Source organism: Ambystoma mexicanum, chromosome 6p (genome assembly GCF_040938575.1).
Source record: "Ambystoma mexicanum isolate Mex_15411 chromosome 6p, UKY_AmexF1_1, whole genome shotgun sequence".
NCBI classification, from domain to species: Eukaryota; Metazoa; Chordata; class Amphibia; order Caudata; family Ambystomatidae; genus Ambystoma; species Ambystoma mexicanum.
The window spans coordinates 950,707,412-950,720,838 of record NC_090935.1 but is presented as its reverse complement, the minus strand read 5'-3'; positions in this window follow the sequence as shown (position 1 = coordinate 950,720,838).

Sequence of the window (13,427 nt, the reverse complement as noted above, 5' to 3'; positions counted from 1 at the left end):
TCTTGGTTTCCAATCCTGGCCTCCCCATCGTTGACACTTATTCGAGTGCCTCTGCTAGACAAACCCTCACTTACATTCTCTTTTTCGTTCCTTCGCCTGATCTATGGACCCCCATATGATCTCTGTGTTCTGCCCTAACTCCTCCTCTCCCATTAATGGTGGCACCCGCTGGGAAGTCCTCTTGGCTTTCGTTGACTCCTCCAGAGTCATCATTAATGTCTACCTGAATGACACTGTCATGGTGGAAGGCCCTCAGGCAAATCTCCTCCTCTTTGATAGACAATTCCACCACCTCATCAACTTCCTCTCATCTGAAGCTGTCCCCTACTCTCATCACTTGGTTACCTTGCCCTCCTCCTCTCCCTCTGCCTCATCCCAAGCTCCCTCCACACCTCCGCATGGCATACCCCTAATTTGTACCCCTCCCCAGAAGGTTTTTAAGCCGGGCAGCCTTCTACATCTTGCCACTCTCAACTCTCGCTCTGCTGTCAAACACTCCTCTGACATCTGCCACCTCCTATAAGAACTTGGCCTTAATGTCCTCGGTCTTATCGAGACTTGGTTCACGGTCAGCTCTGTCACGAGTTTTGACACTTTCCTCCCTCATGGTTCCAATATCCTCTCTGCCCCCAGATCCAACCGGCCTGGAGGGGGAGTAGCCCTGATCTTCCCCGAGTGGATTCCTGCCTCTATCATCCCCACTCAGACATACTCGTCTTTCGAATGCCTTGTCTGCAGGCTCTCTCTCTCTCCTGGACACTCTCTCACCATTGAAACTCTCTACTAGCCCCCTGGGCAAATTACTTCTTTTCTCACTGAATGGGCAGACCTCTCCTCCTCCCTCCTGGCCTCAAGCACTCAACTCCTCCTTCTTGGTGATCTCAACATCATCTGAATTCTCTGTGTTCTTCATCTGAGCTCATTCGCGACCTCTGCAACTCACTTTCTCTCTCTTTCCTCCCCTCTGGTCTGACTCACTCTGCTAGTAATTCTTGATCTCCTCTGGCCTTCCCCTCTCTACTCCCCTCACCACACCTCTATCCTGGGGTGATCATTGCCTCGTCTCCTCCCATCTGTCTATCTCCTCCCCCCAAGCCAAGCCTCTGCAAGATTGCCACCCACCTTCTTGGACATCCGGCCCATGAAGCGTATGTCGATTGCGGCTTTTCACTGCCACCTTCGCACCTACTCCCCATCCCCAGACTGACTCAGACCCTGGCACAGCCCTGTCCCTGCTCTACTCCTCTATCTCTTCTACTCTTGATGTTCTTGCCCCTGTCATGAAGATCCATTTGAAGTCCAAAGCCAAGTGTAATTCCAGGTACGACTCTGACCTATCTACACTGAAATGCAAGTGTAGGGCAGCTGAGAGGCAATGGAGGGCTTCCTGCTCATCCTCTGACAAACTGGCCTGCCACCTGCTCCAAAGGCAATACCGTCTCTCTGTCCACTCCAAGAAGAGAGCTCACATTCAAGCCTGCGTCTCTGCAGCATCTAACAACTCGACCAAATTCTTTTAAAATCTGCAAGAAGCTGGCCAACCCAGCTGCAGTCTCCACCCCCCCTCTTGCCTCCCAGGCTCTTTGCAATGCCCTTGCCTCTCACTTTCATTCCAAAACCCAAGACATCTTGTCCACCCTCTCCTCCACCTTGCCTCCTCTCCACTCTCCCTCCCGGCTTGCTGATGCTCCTTCTGCCACCCCTTCCTTCTTTTTCCTTCTTTCCTCTTTTCTCCCCGGATAAGGTTGCTATACAAGTCCGATCTCTGAAAGCCACATCAAAACAGGTCCACCCCTGTTCCTCTAAAACCATTAAGGACTACATTGATACCCTTGCTCCCGCCCTTGCCAATTTCTGCAACCATTCTTTTGCCTCTGGATCTTTCCCTTCCCCCCTCAAGCACTCCCTTGTTCATCCCCTCCTCAGGAAACCCACAGCCGATCCCCATTTTCTTGCTAACTACCACCCAATTTCCAACACTCCCTTTTTGGGAAAGCTCCTGGAAAAGCTGGCCATCTCCCAGCTTAACTTTCTTTCTGACTCTGTTGGCTCTCTCCATGACCACCAATCTGGATTCAGAGCTGCCAGAAGCAAGGAACTGCTCTCTAACCTTGACTCTAACATTCCCTCTGTCCGCATCGTTCTTGATCTCTCCTCTGCTTTCGACACGGTCAACCATACCATCCTGCTCAATCATCTCTGTGACAACCTGGGTATCATCGATCACGCTCTGGCCTGGCTGACCTCTTTTCTTTCTGATCGGTCCTCCCAGGTAACACTTGGATCCTTCCTATCCGCTATCTCCTTCTCTACCCGGCGAGAGGTTCCCCAGGGGTCCAACCTCTCGCCTGGCTTTTCAACCAATACCTGGCAACTCTCGCCTACTGCATTTTCATTTTTTGCTCAAACTTCCAATGCTATGCTGATGAAACCCAACTCATTTTCAGGCGTCCTTCAGCCACCTCCTTGCCTTCCCTCATCTCTGATTGCCTATCCGCCATTCAAAATTGGTGTGCTGCCAATGATCTTTATCTAAATGCCAACAGAACAGAGATTCTTCTCACTTGGACACTTTCACCATCATTTCCCCTCACTCTCTGGCCGGCCTCTCTTGGCCCTCCTCCTACCCCTATTTGCGAGGCTAAGAACCTCGGGGTCATCTTTGACTCCACACGTTACTTCTCTGACGTCTCTAAAAAGTCAAACTTCTTACTGCACCTCCTTAGAGGTACTCTGCCTTTTCTCTCCTTCCCCAAGAAGCTCACAGTCTCCCAAGCTCTGGTTTTCTCCTGGTTGGACTATTGTAACAGCCTCTTTCTAAATCTACTTGCCTCTACCCTCTGCCCTTTACAACTAATCCAGAACAGGACTGCAAGACCTGTCCTCGGCCTCAAGCCCTCGGATCGTATCTCTCCAGCTCTGAAATCCCTTCATTGGCTCCCAGTAGATGAAAGGATTAAATGTAAAACCCTCTGCATTGTCCACAAGGCTTTCTGGGGCCTGGGACCGAAATAGCTACAACTATCTCTCCATAAATACCTCCCTTCTCGAGCCCTTTGCTCCTCTATATATAATTGCCTCAGGGTCAGGCATTTTTCAAATAAACAAACTGGGGGCAGATCTCTGTCTTTGGCTGGGGCCTCGCTTTTAAACAGCCTCCCAACCACCCTGAAACTTGAGGAGAACCATCTCTGGTTCCGGAAGCACCTCAAGACCTTCCACTTTGCTTCTGCCTTTGCCCCTCTTCTCCCCTGCTGATCTGTTTCTCTCTCTCGGCACTGTGCACCTGGCCACCCTCTGTCCCTCGGGCCCAGGTACCTGCGCACCCTGACTCCCTCCTGCACTTCCTCCGGGCCACCCCTGGCACTGGGATATTTGTACCCATACAGTCCCTCACTCTTCCTCTGCACTTATCAGATATACCCTATCTGACTGATCATGCACTTGCCACGTTTTCTGGCTGCAGTACCTTTTTGTCTGCATTTATTTATTTATCCCACTTATTATTTATTCTGTTCTCTCCTCTGGCTGCACTTTCCACTTCTCCCCCCCCCCGCGCATTTTCCTCCTTTTTTCCTTTTCCATGCACTTTTGCGTTCTTAATGTCACTGGGCCTAGTAAGATCGTATTTTTGGTCTCCCTTTTGGTCTCCCCTGTTCACTTCCCTTTGCTTCGTCGCGGTCTGAAACGCTTGTGTATGAGTGAGATATAAACAAAATATATCATATCATATCATTCCCGTCTGTAGATGCTAATTACAAGGGTCTCACAATGTATGTGCTAATGATTGATGACAAAGGAGACGTTCTGTACACACCACGAAATGGCTATTCTAAATACACTTTGGTTGTGCAAATAAAGATAAGGGCAGTGGGAATGTCTCAGCGCTTTGAGAATGGTCTATTATCTTGTAAGGTTACAGTGTGTAAGCACGGAACAGCTGACAAATGTATGCTTTCTCAGGAAATCTATATGTAGCAGGAAGCCATAAACTGTCTGTGAAATAACAACCCCAGGAAGCTAATATGTATAAAAGAAAAGGTTTCCACTATGTACATTTCTCACTTCACTACGACTATGGCTGAGGTTGAACCTGGGTCCGCTTCAGAAAATAAAACATATTGTTTGTACTTTAACTCTGTGTGTGATGGTCTTTATCTTATTTGTAGTTACCAGTTTTTGGTCTTACAATTCTGGCCCATATACACGTTTTGCTATGTCATTCATTAGCAGGGTGGAAACTGTGGATTTATGGGAAGTTGGGAGTGCAGAGTTGATGTACTGCTAGCTTTTCTTCCCAAACCTGCACGGTGTGCATTAGGGCAAGCCCTTGCCCATGTGGCACCCCCCCCCAAACTGGCTTTTTGATGAAATTCACAACCTGGCTTTAAGTGCTGAACATCAGCATTAACTCTGCTTAATTACTCAGAATGAGACTTTACCTCGCTTCGTTAATCCTAATGATGCAAATATAGTTTTGCCCCTGCTCACTCCCCCATTTCTGACGTAATGCACTATAGTTTTTCAGTTTAACACTTTAGACAGTGGAATGGGAAATACAGTGACGGGTCTTCTGGTTCCACCACAATCCCATTGGACATCCTTGATGAGTGGAACTGCTCAGAGTACGCATGAGAAAGTGGATAACAGGAAGATAAAGATTCATGTGGGTTTCCACTTGCTGGTTGTATCAGGCATGTTTAGCATATAAGAAAAGGAGCTTACATCAGGAACAGGTTTCAATGACACTGGCATATTGTTTTGCTTTATAATAACAACTTTCTTTCATGAAAAAGACAGAGGTAACCAAGGTGTGTTCCATTGTGTACCAAGCAGTGTGCGAGTGCAGTATCCGAAAGGAGAATAGGTCTTGTTTTATTGATCAGTATCACATGCCATTTCTAGCCATGCTAAGATTGGCTCACAGTACGTATGATACTGTTAGGTAGATGATATGATAGTTTATTTATATGGCATCTATGCACAATGTGCTTCAAAGCGCTTCAAGGCAAGGGAGGGAACAAGGGAAAATACAATGACATTCTTACAGGTAGGTTTGGGTGCTGATATTTTATCGTCAATGACTCTTTGGGCACCGTGTTTTTCTAAAATCATTTGCCTGCTTTTCAGGTCACGTAGAAGGGTAAACTTTGCCGGAAAAGCAAACTTATTACATACAAATGGCCGGAGGTATTAGTCTGCTTCATAAAGCTGAAAACTAACGACTCCACCCGATGTTCAACAAAGTTACAGCTTTTTTAAATTTTATTTTTCAACTCTTTATTTTATTTTAACAACATTTAACAACAAACAACACATAACATAACATACAGAATGGCACTTCTAGTGGGGAGTCTCCCTCCTTATGACTGTCCTGGTGCTTCCTCGTATCGATGTGCACGGTTCCTTGGTAGCCTCTCGGCAACTACGTGTCCTTTCCCAATCTCAGTGAGCTAGTGTCCAAATAATACTCACAGTTGGTTAGACGCATTTGTTTGAGCTTTCTCCTTGGTCTGTTGGATTTCCATCTACACTTTCGGTCTCGCTGTGGTCCGCTGTGTCTTGTTCATCCCTAGATCCCAACACATTCTCTAACAGTGCGTTCTAGGTCCATATCGTGTCACTACTCTCCCTTGACCCCCTTTGTAATGCACTGGTCCATACTGTTGTCTCTGCAAGCACCCATCAGTTCAGGTCGGCCCACCACGTTTCTATGCTGGGCCCTGCGTTGGCCTTCCATGCCATTGCAATCCAGCGCTTTTCCTAGATGCACATCAAGTCCTTCATTTTAGCTATATGTGTCCTTTGGTTGCCCCCTTTGGGAACAATCCTAGCAAAAAGGATTCTGGGGTCCACTCCGGCATTTGCATTCCGCCCGCCATCGCTCTTGTCTTAATTCCTTCCAAAAAAATATTATTACTGGGCATGCCCAGAACATGTGGAGCATGTCTGTGCTTTCTGCTGCACATCTGGGGCAGTTCTGAGTGTCTTTATTCTCCATTCTGGATATTCTTTTTGGGGTGAGGTACGCCCTGTGCGTAACATAGAGCTGCATCTGCCTGAATCTTGCGTTTCTGGAGACCTTTTTGGTGTATCTTAGGACCCTCAAGCATTCCTGGTCAGTGAAGGTCCTCTGAATTTCTCCCTCCCATTTTTCTCATAATTGCAGTTCCTTGGTGTTATTGCTTTTCATGAGCTGTTCATAAAGTCTGGACATCCTTTGTCCTCCTTCAGAGACGTCGTACCATGTGCCTAGATCTTCATTTATTTCTCCTTCTTCAGTGAGGTTCGGCCATCTCTTCTTTATCGTTTGGACCATGCTATTGTACAACATGAACTGGCCTTTGTGTATTTCGTAATTCTTCACTCAGGTTGTCAATATCCACCCATTTTCCCTCCTTCCACAGGTCCCCAAACTGTGCCACTCCTTTGGCTTCCCAGTGTTTTCGGTATATGGCCAGGACATCCGGCAGGGTGATTGCCAGCCCACCCACTGGGATTTGCAAGGAGCATGGATCTTGGATTCCTTGGATCTTCCACACCTTCATCCATAGCGTCAACCCCAAACTGACCAGGATGGGCAGGCTTTTGGTCTGGGGTTTCTCCATCTGGATGAGTCTTCGTAAATAGCAATGCTGTAGTGTTGGCTGAAATAATAGTGAGTCTATGGATGTTTCATCCCAAAACCATCGGCCCACAAATTGTAGCTGCCCTGCTAGATAATATCTCTGGTAATCTGGCACTTTGATTCCCCCTGACTGGTAGTACCTTTGTAGGGTGTGTAGGGCTAGCCTGTCCCCCCCGCAGGAATTCTCGCACTATCGTATTCAATTTCTTGAAGAACGTCCCGGGTATGATGTGAGGTATATTCGTGAAGTAGTATAACAAATGGGACAGGAACGTCATTTTCAACAGGGCTGCCCTCCCTATCATCCCAAGTGGCAATGTCCTCCAAAACTCCATTGTCTTAACTGTCTTGTGTAAGGCTACTTGTGTAGTGGCATTGTGCGTGTCTACGGGGTAATGGTGTATGCCTCTACCCAAATAACGGAAGGTGTGTGGTGCCCACATGAGGGCCACATTTATACACAAAATCAAATAATTTACATAATTACACATAACAGTTACAGAGTCATCTGGCTAAAACCATTGGATTCCTTTACTAAACACTATCCCCTTTTCACGTGGTCTAATTTCCTAGCCAGTCATGAGATACTGAAATATTATTGGTCTGTTATATCAGACAATTTTCAAGAGTTGACTCGCCCCAATCGACAGAGAAATTTTGACCCAGTTCGTAATCTGCATAACCTCAATAAGATCACATCAAAGAGAGGGAGGAGTGAAGACAGTGACCATTCCTCTGATCGCACAATAGCTTTCTCATTTCCCCAGGCAAGCTGGCGTCCTGAACTGCTCCTTCAGCATTCCTTTGCAACACCTCATGCAACTTCCATCTTCAATCATATGGCCTCCACAGCACATATCTTGCTTATCTTCATGGGAACGCAAATGGAATTATAAAACACTGGTCAATCTCTGCCCTCGTGCATCCATTTCATACATTTATTGGCTAACCCCAATCTAACTCTCACACTCCTAACTGGACCCGCTGGTCATTCAATTAAAATCATTTGTGTTCCCAGGGAGTTTGTCCCTCACATCTACACATCCATCTAACCATAAAGACAAACCTGATGGCAGTTAATTCCATCATCATCTCCACAAACCATTTGGCCTGCTATCGCCATCTGTCAGATGTGTTCTACTTCCTCCCCATCTCCTGACCTCAATCTTCAAGAAGGCTTTATGTAAAGATGGCAGAACTTATTTTTACCGTGATACTGTAACTACTCATTTATCTTAAGTCATCCTAAATCCCCATGTGTCTTCTTCACCACAAGTTTACTGGATCTTCCTACAACTGCCCTCTCTACCGGAAAAATCTCCCCTGGCATTTCGAGCAAAAAGAACATTGTTCTCTTGATTACAAACACTGACCTCCTCACAGTTCAGTTCTATGTGCTGCAAGTTTGTACCCCCACAATGGCATTGTGATTACATTGTTGCTCATTATGTTGCTACATGATGCAACCTAAAATGTATTCAAAACTAAACACAAAGTAATATATATGCTGAATCTCCAAACTACACTGAAGACATGCTAACTGCAACATTACTGCATTTAAACAAGTCACACCATGGACTAATACAACTTACGGAGCCTAAACCTCTTTCCCCTACTGGGATGCTGTACATACAGCCCAACACTCTCCCCTTTAGTTAATCCATTAACTAATCTATTCAAGTCCATCTCCCTGATAAAATCATCCTTGGAGACCCACACCCTCAAAACATCACGCATGTCCCCACTATGAGCAAACTTCTCTGGGGTAAAAGACAAAAACAGACACCCTACATCTCTTCCACAATCTACCCAATGCTCTGTATAATTATCTTAATCGTGTGGAGGATACAAGAAAGTACCTGGGGGACCAATTATACTCATACTCATCCCTGGATCTGTTTGTATGCCAACATGCCATAGGATGGGAGTGGCCTTACCTGCGGTCAAAGTAACTGACATCATAGTGGCTGTTCTCTCCAACTAACTGCTTAAACCTGGCATGAGCAATTATTGGCAGAAAACCTGACTGCTGTAATGCAATAGGACGGGAGTGGCTTTACCTGCGGTCAAAGTAACTGACATCGTAGTGGCTGTTCCCTGCATCCAACTGCTTAACCCGCACAAGCAATTATAGGCAGCAAACCTAACTACTGTAATGCCCTACGTGGACACATCTGCAAAAAGCCTGGACAAAATGCAACTTCTACAAAATAACCCACTTTGAGCTGCCACAGGGCTGAAATCCTCAGACCACATCTCCACCAGACACAAAGCCCACTGGTTCCTTATAAAAGCCCAGATCAAATTTAAAACAGTATTGTTCACAGATGCATCCAAAATGAAACTAGCTCCTCATCATCTCAACAACCGGATTTCAACCAAAAACCTCAGCATGACACCTCAGATCATCTGCCAACCTTGTCCTTGAAACCCCAAGATTCAAACGCAAATGGGCGTGATGTTTGAGCTTTTGTGTGACTACAACTAACTTGTGCAACCCCCTCCCCAACCACATCAGGAATGAACCATCATACACTGCCTTTAGAAAGCTCTTGAAAACTTGACTATTTGACAAATATGACTAACTTTCCACCTATTTTGTACAAGCACCATGATACCTCCAGGTCTGGGTGCTACACAAATGTAATACATACATAAATAAATGAATAGGACATTTTGCAGAGCAGCACCTCAGAAGTACCTGACAAGAGCAAAAAATCACAAGTTGGAAAACAACAATGGGAACTAACATTTTGACAGTTAGGTCAACCAAGATGGTACCCAAAAAAAACAATGAGTCCAGATATGTTTGCCTTTGTATTTCATCCTCCATTTCCATCACAATACGAAGAGTATGCCAAGCTTCAATGGCATTGGTAAAGAACTATTATCTAGATCATTAGGAGGAATGTAGGTGTCGCAAGTGCTGCAGTTCTTTTGACATACCCCTCCCTCCATGGCAGTAGGGAGGTCGAGTATGTAACGATTTTGGAGTGTCAACAATCAAATCACTCTCATGTCCTCCTGGATGACATTGAACCCATGCTTAGTATGATTAGCCATTTGGAGCAGTTAATATGAAGTCACTTGAAGTCATTGGGCATTCACAGCAGCATTCCAGGAGACAGGAGGCAGGTGAAAAACCTCTGCCTTGCTGAACAGCTTGTACTGCTCTGGAATGTTCCTTAGTGTCGCTGAAGCTGGCAATTAAAAAGAATTGAACTCTCTGGAAGGTCCCTAACATTTTGTGTTCTTCAAAGGTCACTGATCTATAGGCACATTGTAGGGGAAGGTACACAGGTGGAACTTGGGGTGACACATTAACAACAGGGAGATGAGCGTCAGGCACTATAAGTACTGGTGAATGTAACATGGACCTGCTAAACACTCCTGTCCAAGCTGGTGGGAGCTGAAGATAGGCAAAGTCACCACATGTCCAATATGCATCCATGATCACGGAAGTCCCACTACACTAGCAAGGTCTGCGATTCGTATGATCTTACTACAGTTTTGATTGGTGCCCACTCACACCGTGTCATAACTCCAGAAACACAAGGAAAGGTGTGTTTGCAACTGGATCTTAACAGGTTTTCCTTTTTGCTTCATCCAGGTCAGTTTTCTAATGTACACATTCAGAATCTCAGGACAGTTTCAATTAATATGTAACATTGCTTCTTCTTAGAGCGCCCACAATCCTCCTCCTCTGCAACTCATCGCCCTCTTCTCCAATCGATTGTGTGAAAAGACAGAACCTTCCAATTTCAACTGGGAATGTAGGCTGCACCTCACATTTTCCTTCTCCCTCACATCCTTTTTCACACACTCATTTTCATTGGTGCGATGGTAGCCTGTACTGATTGTCCTTGAAATAGGCCACCTATTCTACATTAGGCTAGATGCACTAAACAGTGTGCTATTAAAGGTGGCATTTCTCTTGAAATAAACAGTCTGGGAGTGCCAGCAGCATGCGGGATGAGGGAGCAGATATAACAGGAATCTGTAGACCTCTCCCTCCCCACCTTTTTCATGTGGTTGTAAAACATGTTATCTGAATTTGGGCAATGCACATCTATGATACTTTCCGAAAACAATACGTTCATTTTTGACATCCCTTTGTTGCTCGGTGTCCTTCTCCTCGAGGGCACTGGCACATCATGAGACCTTATATCAATGACTGCTACATTATCTACAGTTTCATACTTAGCCTCTCCAACCCCCTGCACATTCCTCATTACACATAGACAAAACAAAAGAAAAAAGAGAAAAAACAACAGAAACATATACATCAGACCATTATTGTTCCTGTATGCTCCTCCTTGAGTGACAAAGAAAAATCATTGTCCATTTGTCCACAAGGACGCTGTGATCTAACAAATGTCACGTGTCTTGTACAAATCCTCTTCCTTTTAGTCTTTGGGTTTCCACAAAGTCTTGCTCTTGTGGATGTTGGTTGGTGATGGTGTCCCAACTAACATCCGAAAGATAGATCCAACACTTCTGACCTTCTACCTTTGCTGCACTTGGAGACACGTAACATGCCCTGATATGGCCAGTGAAACCTCAGTTGATTCCAACGGTGGAAAAAAATAGACACTCTCAATTGGGAAGAGTTGAGATGCTATAGGGACGGTGGATTGATGCTTTCAGATGCAGGAAGCTGTGGATGACAATATCTAATCTGTGAAGATATAACTTTAAAATGTTTTGGTTAGGTCCCTAAAATAGACCTGAAACCCTTCTACTAGGATGTCCACAGACGTATGTGCATCATAGGTGGTGCCTGCATGTCAGAATGGTGTGTCCAGCCTCTACTCTGTCATGATCCCGTGAGGATTCGGTGATGTTCTGTCCCTGGCTGATTCCTAAGGCTAAATAAAGCCAATGGAAGACAGTGTAACCATGAGGTTTGGCAGATTTTGGAGAGTTTTAACTTTAACATTCCATTAAGGCCCTTAACAAAATCATTGGCTTGTGTATGATACACTGAACCCAACCTGTGTTTTATCGCCAATAAAGAAATTATATAATTAAAAAGCTTGTTAAAGAAGTGAGTCCGTTGTCAGATTTTAGGACATCACATATTCCTCAATGAGGAAATACCTTGCATAACAAAAATGAAGCCGCTGATTTAGTATCAGTGTGATTACAGGGTCCAGCCTCAAGCCAATGGGAAAATGGACAAAAAAAACCAATGAAATAACACGAATTACTGCACCTGTTAATCATACCGATGTAATCGATATGGAATTCCCTGAAGGGCCCCAAGTGGTGGGGCAATGTTCTTTTCAATGTCTTCAGAGTGTGGCCTATGTTGTACTGGTGACAGGTGGTGCAGTTCAAAATTAAACTATCTACATGCTCTTGGAGATTGGGGACAAACCAATCCTCCTGGAAGTCAGAAACAATGTACTGCTTCTAAACATGAGTAGGCTAGTGCAGCTGCTCGAGTGCAACCGCAAGCAGCTCCTGAGGCATCCCTTCCTTACCTGTGAGATGCTGTCTCCAAACCAAATCAGTGGGTGATAAAAAACACCCCCTTTTACTCCACAAATGATATGATATGGTATGATATGGCATTTGTAACGCGCCTATACACAAGTGTTTCAAGGCGCGATGAGGCAAGGAAGGGGGAACAGAGGGAGGACAGAGACAGCAATCTTACTTGGCCAAGTGACATTGAGGGAAAAGTGCTGTACATGGGATCAAAACAATAACAAGAAGTACGGCCAGCAGGTGGCAGGTGCAAGGGTAAGTGGGACAGCAGGTGTCCAAAAGTGCAGGTAGGAGGGCTGTAGGGTTACAGATACAGACCCAAGTGCAAGGGTTGCCTGAAGGCAGTGTGGGTGTGCAACTAGACAGACATGGACCTTCGCCTGAAATCAGAGGGTAGCTAGGTGACCAGTGCGGTACCAGCCAGGAAATCGGCAGGGGAGAGCAAGAGAGAAGGCAGAAGAAAATAATTTTCTTGCTGTGAGGCATGACTTTGAAATTCGATGATTTGTGATAGGGGCACTAAATTATAAGGATTTGATAACTGAACTTGTTGCATCACTAATTCAGGGGGCACTGGGAAATCTGCTACTTCTAGATAAGTGCTTCCTTCATAACTTTGTCAGCTGCATTGTTACTGAGAGCAATTGGATCCATACTGTTAGTATGTGCAGTACACTTCACTACCGCTACTGTTGGTGGTATTGTTAACCCTTCAGTTAACCAGGAAAGTAGCTCAGCATTTGGAGCAGGTGTACCGTTGGACCTCATAAATCCTCTCCTGTGCCATCTCGATGACCCTGAGTGCTCAGTAGACATAACATAGGCAGAATGGGAATACACAATGACTACATGTGTACTGCTAATTTCTAGCATCTCTATGAGAGCTACTACTTCTGCCACCTGTTCAGAATAATGTGAAGGCAATTTCTTCTTCATGCTGACCTGATACTCACCAACCACAACTACCCTACCAGTATGCTTTTCACCAGTGCCCTTATCAATCATTGAGGAGTCATTAAAGGAGAGTAGACTTTCCCAAGATTGCATGAACTGCATGCTCCACATATAAAGTTATCAGACAGCCCATAGTAATGGTCGAAGACGTCTAGATGGCAAAAGCTGCCACCACTAAAGCTGGCTAACAAATGAAAATGACTCTGCTTCACTGGATCTAAAGGGCTGCTACAACAGTCTAAGGGCTTGTGACCCATAGATGTTCACTGCATGTGGACAGCCATCATCACTTGCCCATTTGAATGCAGAAATAAGACACATTGGGCCTTATCACGAGTCACCCGGTATGGAA